Source organism: Eretmochelys imbricata, chromosome 1 (assembly GCF_965152235.1).
Source record: "Eretmochelys imbricata isolate rEreImb1 chromosome 1, rEreImb1.hap1, whole genome shotgun sequence".
Taxonomy (NCBI): Eukaryota; Metazoa; Chordata; order Testudines; family Cheloniidae; genus Eretmochelys; species Eretmochelys imbricata.
In genome coordinates, this window is record NC_135572.1 from 310,192,652 (window position 1) to 310,204,998 (window position 12,347).

A 12,347-nucleotide genomic window follows, 5' to 3' on the forward strand; every position below is an offset into this window, starting at 1 on the left:
GAACAATGAACAATCCTCCCAACACTTGCACCCCCCCCCGCCCTTTCCTGGGAAATGTTGGATAAAAAGCCTCACCAATTTGCATAGGTGACCACAGACCCAAACCCTTGGATCTGAGAACAATGAAAAAGCATTCAGTTTCTTACAAGAAGACTTTTAATAAAAATAGAAGTAAATAGAAATGAAGAAATCCCCCCTGTAAAATCAGGATGGTAGATATCTTACAGGGTAATTAGATTCAAAACATAGAGAACCCCTCTAGGCAAAACCTTAAGTTACAAAAAAGATACACAGACAGAAATAGTTATTCTATTCAGCACAATTCTTTTCTCAGCCATTTAAAGAAATCATAATCTAACACATACCTAGCTAGATTACTTACTAAAAGTTCTAAGACTCCATTCCTGGTCTATCCCCGACAGAAACCAGCATACAGACAGACAGACAGACCCTTTGTTTCTCTCCCTCCTCCCAGCTTTTGAAAGTATCTTGTCTCCTCATTGGTCATTTTGGTCAGGTGCCAGCGAGGTTACCTTTAGCTTCTTAACCCTTTACAGGTGAGAGGAGCTTTCCCCTGGCCAGGAGGGATTTCAAAGGGGTTTACCCTTCCCTTTATATTTATGACACCATGTGTTAACCCAAAGATATGTAACAGCTTGATGGTTCTGCTTAAGCTAGTTGTGTTTTTAACTCCTTTTCATCGTGACATGGCAGACGTGAGCTTTTACCATATGTAAACTGAATCCTTCCATTACTGTAGATTTTTTCACTGTAAAAATCCCTTTTAATTTTTTACTGTCATTCCCAATGTGATATGAAATCCAAGGAATCCATAACCTTTTTACATATTTTCTGCTGTTTGGCTGAAGGTGGGATGTTGAACAACTAAGTTATTCCATAATAAGCCACAGTGATCAAAATAAAAGACAAATAAATATACTTACTTTTAAAACTAGAGTCTTGAGAGAGAGAGAGGATAAGCTGATCTCAAAAACAGAGCAGGTCTTTGTATGTAGCAAAATGGAGGCTTTTCGATTATTAACACTTGCCATGGTAGTTTATCTACTTTAAATTCACCCAGCCTGAGATGATTAGTGATATACTATTAAGTAAGATATTTCTTACTATTAGAAATGCTCAGGTTGAGCTCCTGATTGACTGGTCTCCATTGTGTAGTGCCTCAAACTGCCAGAGCTGTATGTCATTCTTAAAACCATTAACATGCTGTCACCAGTAGATGGACTGAGAAGCAAAAACACACAAGTAGTGGTAATTTTCTACACCTTGATGCTTTAGGAAAAGAGTGCTGCTCACCTCAGAGTCAAACACATACTCTGAAAGGGCACTCGGTTATTCCCACAATGGAAATCTTAAACAACTAGATACTGCAAGTGTCATGGCTTAAATGAAAGTGCAGGTTTGACACTTTATTTTATTTTTCCATTGGGCAGCTATGTAGGGAAGACCTTAATAAACATATTCATTATTTCAGAAGTAATTTTTTTATTCCCCAAAGTGTTCAAAATTGATTTTTTCCTCTTAATTTGAACATGGTATGATTAATGGGAAAATCTGACTAAGCAACCCCATTGTGGTAGATGTGTTAGCTGAGGTGCATGTTGTATATGATCAGTAAGTAAACATACAACTCAAGTTTTACATTTGCCATTGCAATGACTTGTTATCACAACTATACTTATAGATCAGTAATTTAGAATAGAATTAATAAAGGTTTTTTTGTGTGGCAACTTCCTCTGCTGTGTTATTGGAAATATTACTTGCTATGCAAGGTGTGTGGTTTTAAAACCATGTTTGTGACTTTTGGAAACTGTTAAAAAATTAAACCCATAAAAATTACATCAGTATGGTAACACTGCACAATTAAATGCTACATTATAAAAAGATGACAATTTAAAGGCTTTACAAATAACCTTCACTTAGATATCTTGTATTTTTGTGCTAAACATTTAAAATGTCGAGTAATATTTAAGGATTACATTTAATAAGGAAACTGGAAACAAAAATACTATTTGTGCAGTGCAGTCACCATAACATAGCTCTATGACTCTTTCACTTTCTCACCTCTTAATTCATTAGTTTACCTTTTTACCCTTGTGTCAAGGTCCCTTCTCCACTCTGAACTCTAGGGTACAGATGTGGGGACCTGCATGAAAACCCCCTAAGCTTATTCTTACCAGCTTAGGTTAAAACTTCCCCAAGGTACAAACTATTTTACCTTTTGCCCTTAGACTTTATTGCTACCATCACCAAGCGTCTAACTTTATATAACAGGGAAAGAGCCTGCTTGGCAACGTCTTTCCCCCCCAAATCCTCCCCAAACCCTACACGCCCTTTCCTGGGGAAGGCTTGATAAAAATCCTCACCAATTTGCATAGGTGAACACAAACCCAAACCCTTGGATCTTAAGAACAATGAAAAAGCAATCAGGTTCTTAAAAGAATTTTAGTAGAAGAAAAAGTAAAAGAATCACCTCTGTAAAATCAGGATGGTAAATACCTTACAGGGTAATTAGATTCAAAACATATAGAATCCCTCTAGGCAAAACCTTAAGTTACAAAAAGACACAAAAACAGCAATCTACATTCCATTCAGCACAGCTTACTTTCTCAGCCATTTAAAGAAAACAGAATCTAACGCATATCTAGCTAGATCGCTTACTAAGTTCTAAGACTCCATTCCTGTTCTGTTCCCAGCAAAAGCATCACAGAGGCCGAGAAAGAGCCTTTGTTTCTCCCCCCTCCAGCTTTGAAAGTATCTTGTCTCCTCATTGGTCATTTTGGTCAGGTGCCAGTGAGGTTATCCTAGCTTCTTAACCCTTTACAGGTGAACGGGTTTTTCCTCTGGCCAGGAGGGATTTTAAAGGTGTTTACCCTTCCCTTTATATTTATGACACCTTGATGATGTGTTAACTTAATTTTTGGCATTTTAACTTTTCAGGGCGATACTGAACCATCCCATGCTAAATCATAGAGAAGAGGGTCAGAGGTCCCAGGCAACTAAAGTGAGAGCCATGAACTAATAATCCTCTCAGGGGAATGAGTTTGAGTCATAGAACCAACCTCCTTTTGTAGCCTCCAACCCCTGTAGATCCATGGAGTGGAAACTCCACCCCCATGGGCAGGCTGCCAACTGCCCTTCCTCACCCCCCACTATCAGTATGGCTGCTGCCAGTGTTGCCTATATCTGTACAAAGCCTTTACTCTCTGGGGTGTGTGTGCCGGCATAGAGCCAGAGTTAATGCTGGAAGATGGAAGTTACAGGGCTGGGCTAAGTTTTCCCAACCTCCTTGGCTCCAGAGTGAGCACTGGGAGTGACTTAAATCAAGTAGCCATTCCCATCCCGGAGCCACTTAGACAGGAGCCACACAATTCTATGTCTCCACCCCCCCACCCCCACCCCCACTGAATTGGAGCCTGAGCCCCTGCAAAAGACCGACTCTGGTTGCTCCTAGACATGCGGTAGCAATAGGAGAGAAAGGAAGGACTTGGGTGAGGAAGAGGGTTGGAGTGAACCTCTCACATCTCTGAAGCAAACAATAGGCCCTTTTCAGCACACTTTCTCAACCCATGAACTCTTGGTCCTAATCTAGAACATCAGGCTGCAAACTTGTGTCTGGGAAGGGGATGTGTTTTGTGGGGGAGGAGAGCACAATGATTCTGGAATGGGGGCTGGGCTCAGTGTGGGTGGAGCACAATGTGGGGCTAGCACATTGGGGTCCTGAGCCATGACTACAGCTCTTAGGTGTTATAATAATTCTACTAATTACAGTGGCGGGAGGACAGGGAAAGGAATTTAGCGTGTTTAATTGTGGGGAAAATAATTAAAAATAACAAAACAAAACACTGAGAATGAAACTTAAAAACATTCACATTTCACTGTCATTTGCAAAGCATTATGGGAGGGGCAAGAATTTGGAATGCTAAGGAATTCAGTGTCAATGGGCTGGTGGGAAAGAAATGGAGAGCAGAGAAAGGAACAATTTAATTAAATAGAGGTAGATCTTACATTTTGTATTTATACTGTTGTGGCTGTTTATTGAATTCTTATCACCCCACTCTGAGCTCTGCATACAAATATCCTTCAGCGAACAATTTCAAGAGCAGCCCCTGATTTTGGATGTCACTGTTATTGTGTGCTGATCTTGAGATGCCTTAAATTGGGCACCCAAATCAGTAGCCATGGTTGGAAATCTGTTTGCATATTTACAAGTGCCCCCGCATGGACAGTGGACATTTCTACTGTATACGTGCAGGGTGCTGTTTTCAGATAAGCATTCCTTTCAACATTTCCAAACAGTTCTTTTTCAGGCCTAGCAGTGACACTAGTCCTCATTCTAAAAAGGTACACAGTTTTTGTTTTTGTTTTTTCACAGTGAGAGGTCTATTATTATTATTATTGGTTTTTTTGACTATAAGCCTAGGATCCCTAGTCATAGACTGGAACCTATACATACTTTTTTTAATCATTCACTTCAAAGATGGCCTAATACATTTATATTTTGTCTAATAATAAAACCTAGCTCTTATATAGTGCTTTTCAGAAATAGAAACTGGATCACAAAGTCCCAGTCCAGTGGCCCATCATTACTTCCCATTACTTCCCTAATGCTAAGTATGAAAAAATTTCAGCCCAAACCTAAATGTTAGATATATGTGACAATAAAAGGTGATCAACCCCACAACCATTTATAATCTGATTAACTATAGCTACTTAGACCAACTGGCACAATCAACTACAAAATTAGTGGCCCGTGTATTAGGTTTGAAACAACTTGATTTCCTATACTGTTGGTTTGAATACTGGCAGGGCTGACTCTTCCCTATTCATATGTGGTTGATAAATTGAGTTCCCTGTTTAGTGCGTATGAGTCTTTTACACGAGACCTTAAAAAACTGAGGTTCTGTGTGCGCTGCATGGATATTTAAGATTCCATGTCTCTTTTCTTAAGAATGGGGATTTATCCCAGTGTCCTTCACCAGAACTTTGTCTCTCCACTCTGTTGTGCAGAGTGCTATGTGCTAGGTGGTTGTTGCCCTCCTATTATTAATTACAATAATAGCCATTATTTTTTACTGGGGGAAATACAGAAATGAGGGTAAGGAACTAGTGGAGAACATGTCCTCTTTCCCCACTCCTGGAGCACTGATATTGAGTTTCCCATGTAGGACACATCAGGTGAAAAAGAGGTCATTTTTAGCATATTTCTTTTGAAATAGCACACCATTAAATGAGAATACTATACAAGGGGATCATTTACATGCTTTAAAAACTCAGAAGCTCATTTATTTGATCATTTTCCAGTATTTTCTTTACAGTTCTGAAGGATTTTAGCAGGAGCTAAATGTGTTGAAAGGCATATTAACCAAGAGGAAAAAAAAGAGCTATATATAGCTTTACTGTCCCTTTGGGGAACCATTGCTTGAGCTTCATTAATATGCATTTTAGCATAATCTAATTTACTGATGTGTCTGGCCTGAGGTGTTTGGAAAGGCAACCAGAAGAAAAGCAGATCATGCTAAAATTAGAGACAGAAATATTGTTGCTTTCCCTTTTAGGATTTTGAAATACGCATATGAGTTATAACAGTGCACATTTGTGAAACCTAATACTACAAACAGCTCTGATAGATGAGTAGACTTTTATTTTTGAAAAATGATCACTATCTATAAACCTATGCTAAACAATGCATGTAGAAAAAATATACACTGCCTTCTCAGAAAATGTCAGACACTTACGTGCCTCATGAGCTACCATTTCAATGTACGTTTACAGAGAAAAATCCAGACTTCAAAACTGGGACCAAGACCTGCATTTCTTGCATTCCCCCATACTTACATTAAGTCAGTAAGCGTTTTGGTGAACCAAATGATTCAGGATCAATTCCTAAATCTCTTACTGGCCTGAGTTGTACCATACACTATGGCAAATGGTTGTATATATTGATTTCACAAGAGGCTTCTTGCATTGCAGCATAGAGCCAGACAAAATAATGTCAAACAAATTAACCTTAAGGAGCATTCTGACCAGTGCCCTTTTCTGTGGGCTCTGGACATGGAACTATTCCACTTGGGAGATATTTGCCTGTGGGAAAGATTATTCTACTTCAGGTCTGAAATAGTATGACTAATGTGTGACTGACTGATAATTTCCTGCAATATCCTGAATGAACGTTATTGAATTCAGTTAAAGCTTATTCAATTAGGTGTAATACCTCTGGGGACCATTGTATTAAAAATGCCATTGTGTATGTGTTATTGTGGAATTGTATCTACGTAACTTCTCTAGGCCACTGAGGGTAGTCTAACTCTAGACTACAAAGTTAGTTAGTTACAAAGTTAGATCGTCTTAACTACATGCTCAGAGCTGTGAAAAATGTCACACTCTGGGTGATGTAGTTAAGCAAATTTAAGACCTGATGTAGACACTGCTAGGTTGACAGAAGAATTCTTCCATCAACCTGGCTACAGCTCTGAAACTGAGAGGAGAATTTACTGCAGGTCTGATTTTCACTAGGAAATTAGATTGGTATAACTACGTCACTCCGGGGTGTGAAAAAGTCACACTCCTGAGCAACACAGTTAAACCAACCTAATCCCTGATGTTGACAACTCTAGGTCGATGGGAGAATTCTTCCACTGACCTAGCTACTGCTTCTCAGGGAGGGGGAATACCCATGACAATGGGAGAACCCCTCCTATCAGGGTAGGCTGTGTCATCACTGAAGCACTACAGTGGTGCAGGTGCAGCATTTTAAATGTAGACAAGCCCTCAGGGACAGGAAAGCCCCTTCTGCTGCTGTAGGAAGTGCTGTAGCAATGTCACTGTAATGTTTCTAGTGTAGACATACCATGACTAATGCAATGTCTGGAAGATATTAGGAACTTCAGAGGGCTTTTTGGAACAATGCCTTTTGAAGTGGAATTCCTAAGAAGTTCCTCAGGGTAAAAGGAATGCAAATCACCCACTTTGAATTGATCCTTTTGAAGCTATGCCCTGGGGAGGAAAACTCATTGTGTGCTAATTATCTGCTCCTGGAAACTCCAGTTCAAAGACCCCTGAACTGTATAAAGGGGAGACTAACCATTTTCTGAGTGGTTTCAGAGTAGCAGCCCTGTTAGTCTGTATTGGCAAAAAGAAAAGGAGTACTAGTGGCACCTTAGAGACTAACCAATTTATCTGAGCATAAGCTTTTGTGAGCTACAGCCCACTTCATCAGATGCATAGAATGGAACATATAGTAAGAAGATATACAGAAAACATGAAAAGGTGGAGTAAGAGGCTAATTAATTAAGATGAGCTATTATTGGCAGGAGAAAAAAACTTTTGTAGTGATAATCAAAATGGCCCATTTAGACAGCTGACAAGTTATCAGCCTCTGAAGAGAAAGCAAGCAGGTGTGCTTAGGTCACCTGTCTCTGCTGGGAATAACAGAGTGAAGGCAGGGAACTATGCAGCCTGGATATATTCCAGTCAGGAGGGAGAGAGACATGTGGATCTCCACCCAAGAAAGGCAATGACTGGGGATCTGGTAACTTCAGAGTGGGTGCCCTTGCTGAACCACTGAGGGGAAGTATGGTGCAGTTGCTCTAAACTGTGACACAATGTAACAGTGATTCTGGACTAATGAGAACTGCATATGCTATGAAGACACCTACTCATCCTGGTGAAATTACAATTTTAAATACTTTAAAATCAGTGATACCTGACTATGGAGGGAAAAAAACCCCAACATGATGATTAGTAGAAAGACCTGCTTGAATTGTGCTTGTAAAGGTAAATTTTACTAACTGTGTTGATTCTAAGGGAAAAAAAGTCCAAATCAAAGCAGCAGTTTTACAAGAATTAATTCTCATGGCTAAAACTTTACAAATAAAATGTGCCACCTTGAGAGAAGAAGGCAAACAGCATAAAGAGCAAATCAAAGTTGTAAAGAAAAAACAAAGTAAAAAAAAAATCCTGAAAGGTCAGGAGAGAACACAGTGTCTATTACCTATTTGCATAAATTCAAAGTAAAAAGCAGCTGTTCTTCAAGGACGGTATTTACCAAGTACAGCTTTGCAGTCCAAGTATACCAAGTTAAGAAATAAGTGCAAAAACCATAAAAGATAAGCTTAGAGTTTTGGAGAAAAAGAAATGTGTTACTCTGGAAGATAAAATAGAAGAGTTACAGTCTCAGGATTTAGTAGCTAGTGAGGTCTTGGGAAGTGTCTTAAACAATGAAAAACTGAATTGAGTAATTTAAATAAAAGGGCTCGGAAGGGCCTAGATAGCTAAGGATAGTGGGAGTGATAAAATGCTAAACAGGACATTAAAAGTGTTTCATGGCTAGGTTGTACATCCACATATTTTTTTCTGTCCTTGTATGTAATTTTTTCCTTAGGGTGTTTCTAAAACCTTCTTTGTTTCACTAGTTTCCCCAGATAGTATGGCTTGTTTTTCATCTATATCCATTGCAATATTTTTTTGCACATATTGAATCCATTTTGTTTGTTTGTTTGTATTTCCTTAAGCTTCTTCATGGTTTAATGCTATCCATATTTTTTGATTCACTTCCAAAATCCTGGCCTGAAATATATTTTCTACCCTTCCTTTGAAGTTTTGCTGTAGGTGGGTGTTCTTCAGATGGGTATTCTTAAAAGGATAGTCTGTTGCTTTCAGTAAGTATACCTGAAACTTTGTAATGGCAGCATACTCTTATTAGTCACCTTTAATGTCACCCTGCTTAACACATCAAAACAATGTTGTCAGTTTCTCTTCACTGAGAGATAATGAAAAGCACATCTTATAAACATAATATGACTTGTATGTTAGTTTTTATGTCCAAATGTGATTTCTCCAAATATGAAATCATATTTCAAACAGAATTAACTACTCCTGTTTAGGAATTAGATCAGTATGACTGGTTCCAACCTGAAATAACAAGATCTTCCCCCACATATGTGGCATCATAATTATATGTTACTCTGACCAACAGTTCATAACTATTGGTGCTCCCCTGATACTCCTTCTACTTGGGTCTCCAGGAGCTCAGTTTGACTCCACTCTCATCACTCAGCAAAACTACCCTGAGTTGATCAGACTCAAGCATATGGGGTGGGAATAGGGCATACCACACAAGAGTTACACAGCAAACCTCTTCTTTGATATACATTTACACATTACATTGCATTTACTGTACATTGTGTCACATGTTTTGGGATAGCCTTGGTCACTTTGTAGGAACCAATACCTGTACAGCATGCACTGTCTGTGCACAATTTACTCTTTACCTCATTTTACATTCCAGACTTATTTTATCCATTGTTATCTTGTCCATTGTAAATGGTTCCCTGGATGTTCTCTCTTATCTTAGCTAGTACAAACATTTTGTTTCCAGCCTGTGGCTCCATTTACCTCCCTAATCCTGTCTCCCAGGAAATGAGGCCTCACCCATGTCAATTTTACTCATGTCAAGACTGGCCTACATTCCACTGCTTTTGTTTTTCTTTTTTATATTTGCATTATATTCCTGTTTTTCTGCTTTCTTTTTTAAGTTCACTACGCAGCAATACATTCGCAAGACCACAGTAGTTGCAATCATTTGAACCACCATTAATACTAGACTCAAAGTACGAACCAAGGGGTGTAATTTCACATTATGAGCTTGCTTTGCCTTTAAAGCATCCATCTGCAATTCTAACTTTGCTTTTATTACATTATAAAAAACTGATGCAATATATAAAAATCTTTTCATTTATTACCATGGGAAATTTAGGTGTGAAACATAGGCCAATTAAAATAAAGTTCCCTGGTTCCATACCAGAAGTGGGCATCTTCAGCCACCACTCAATACTTGTTATTACTGGCATAGATAGTTTTTACTTTACCAGCATCACAACTACTTTCAGTTTGGAGACTGTTTCCCCAGAGTGAACCTGCAGGTCGGCAACTCTGTCTGGAAGACATTACACCAGCACATATAAGTGTCCCCCAGCTGCAAACAGCAGTACAAGTTTGGGGCTTTCTAGACCAGTGGTGGGCAACCTGCGGTGCATGGTCCGCACACAGCCCGTCAGGGTAATCAGCTGGTGGGCCACCAGACAGTTTGTTTACATTTGCATGGCCACCTGCAGCTCCCAGTGGCCGTGGTTTGCCATTCCCAGCCAATGGGAGCTGCGGGAAGCAGCACAGGCCACAGGGACATGCTGGCTATATAAAAATATATATATAATGGGGGTGGTTGTTACCACCTGATCTTCCCTTTGCATAATTTATTTGATTGCTAAGGATTTTACTAGGCATAACTGCATTGTGTAATACTACCAGACCTGGGTTTCATTATCAAATCAAGCAATTTTTTTTAAAAACATCCTTTTTTTAAAGTCCCTCCTTGACCGTGATTGCAAACCACGCCCACTCACAGAATTAACCAGTATAGGAATATAGTCATGTTAACAGGTTGTATTCAGTGGAAAATACAGTGCGGGGATTTATATACACAGAGAACATGAAACAATGGTTGTTACCATACACACTGTAACGAGAGTGATCAGTCATGGTAACAAAAAGAAAAGGAAAGGAGTACTTGTGGCACCTCAGAGACTAACAAATTTATTTGAGCATAAGCTTTCGTGAGCTACAGCTCACTTCATCGGGTGTACACTGAATGCATCCGATGAAGTGAGCTGTAGCTCACGAAAGCTAGTCTCTGAGGTGCCACAAGTACTCCCTTTTCTTTTTGCGAATACAGACTAACACGGCTGCTACTCTGAAACCAGTCATGGGTTAACCTTTCCCACACCATGCCTCCAGGTGACAAGAGAAAAAAGTGTTGGGACTCACTTTCCCAAGTAGCCATAAAGAAAGGAAGGGTGGTTGCAACCCTATACTCTCCCCAGGTTGAGAATCCCTGGATTAGCAAACACATAACAAAGAAAACGTTGTCTGTAACTATAATTCTTTGCTGCAGTTGCAGACCTTATGGCAGCTAAACCTGTGTGAATAAATTGTCATTGACAAAAGTGCGCATGAAAAGATGGGCATTAATGAGAAAAGGCCAGATTCTGTTCTTGGATGTATGTATGTACCCATCCATCACTACTGCAACTGCATGTATGAGGACCGAATCTGACTCAAAAAGATTAGAAATGCTGGGTTGAAAACCAATACAAAAAACAAAGAGAATGAAACCCTCATGATGTTGCTAGCTTTCTGCATGACCAAGAGGAGAAGGCTTTATGAAAACACAGTGCATAAGTCAAGGGCCTGATTCTGTAGGTTGCTAAGCACCCTCCATTGCCAGGGAGATGAGAGTACTGCACATTTTGCAGGGTTGAGTCCCTACAGCACACAATAACCAGAACAGCTGCACAATATAACACAGGCTCTATTTCACCCTCTGGTTGTTTTATCCTGTGCTCATTTAAATTACTGTCTTTAAATTATTGATTTGTCTGTTTATTTTTATTTGATGCAGCATTTTGTTTCACTTCAGTAAAAGCAAAGAATATTTTGCACTGCCGTTTTTTTTGGCTTATGTTCCTACAATATTATTTAGGTACAGCAGTAGGCTCTCCAGCAACAGCGTATCAGGCATTCTTCTCTTTCAGGATGCTCTGGTCAGTTAGATTCTACATGCTGTTGTGGTCGCTTCTTTTGTATAAACTCTAAGCTAAAATGTGGCATGGGTTCTCTAAGAACATGGATGGATAAATAATAGTTAATAATATAGATTCCGTGCTGGTAAATGAAAGTGTGTCCATTCCACACAAGTGATATTCTATGTGCCCTTTTTATTATTTATGTACATGATGGTGTACAATTGGAGCAATGTACCAAACATATAAGTCTGTATCCAAAAGAATGTAGAGGGCTAGAGTTTCAGAAGATTGTGTATATAAAATCCAGCTGTGCACCCATCCAAATTAAACCGAGGTTCACACATCAGATCCATAGCTGTCTGGTTCAGTGTGACATTCTGGTCACAGCTAAGCAGATAGAGATGCACCATAAATGTACAGAGTACCCTCTGCTAACCATCATTGGACAGTATACAGATTAGCTGCAATTGGTGTGCAGTTCACCTTCAGTTGGCTGTGAGAAACAAATTGCCCTGAGATAGAACACACAGAGAATTTAACAGACGGGAGTTAGTATCCTTACCCAAAAGGAGAAATGCTGAACTGGTCAATAGCAAGGGCGACAGTTAGGAAGGGGCGGGGGGGGGGGGAAGGGCTGCTGCCTCCCTCCCCTTCCTCCCTCCCCGCCCCCCAGTTTCATACAGGAGGTGGGCTGTAGCTCATGAAAGCTTATGCTCAAATAAAATTGGTTAGTCTCTAAAGTGCCAC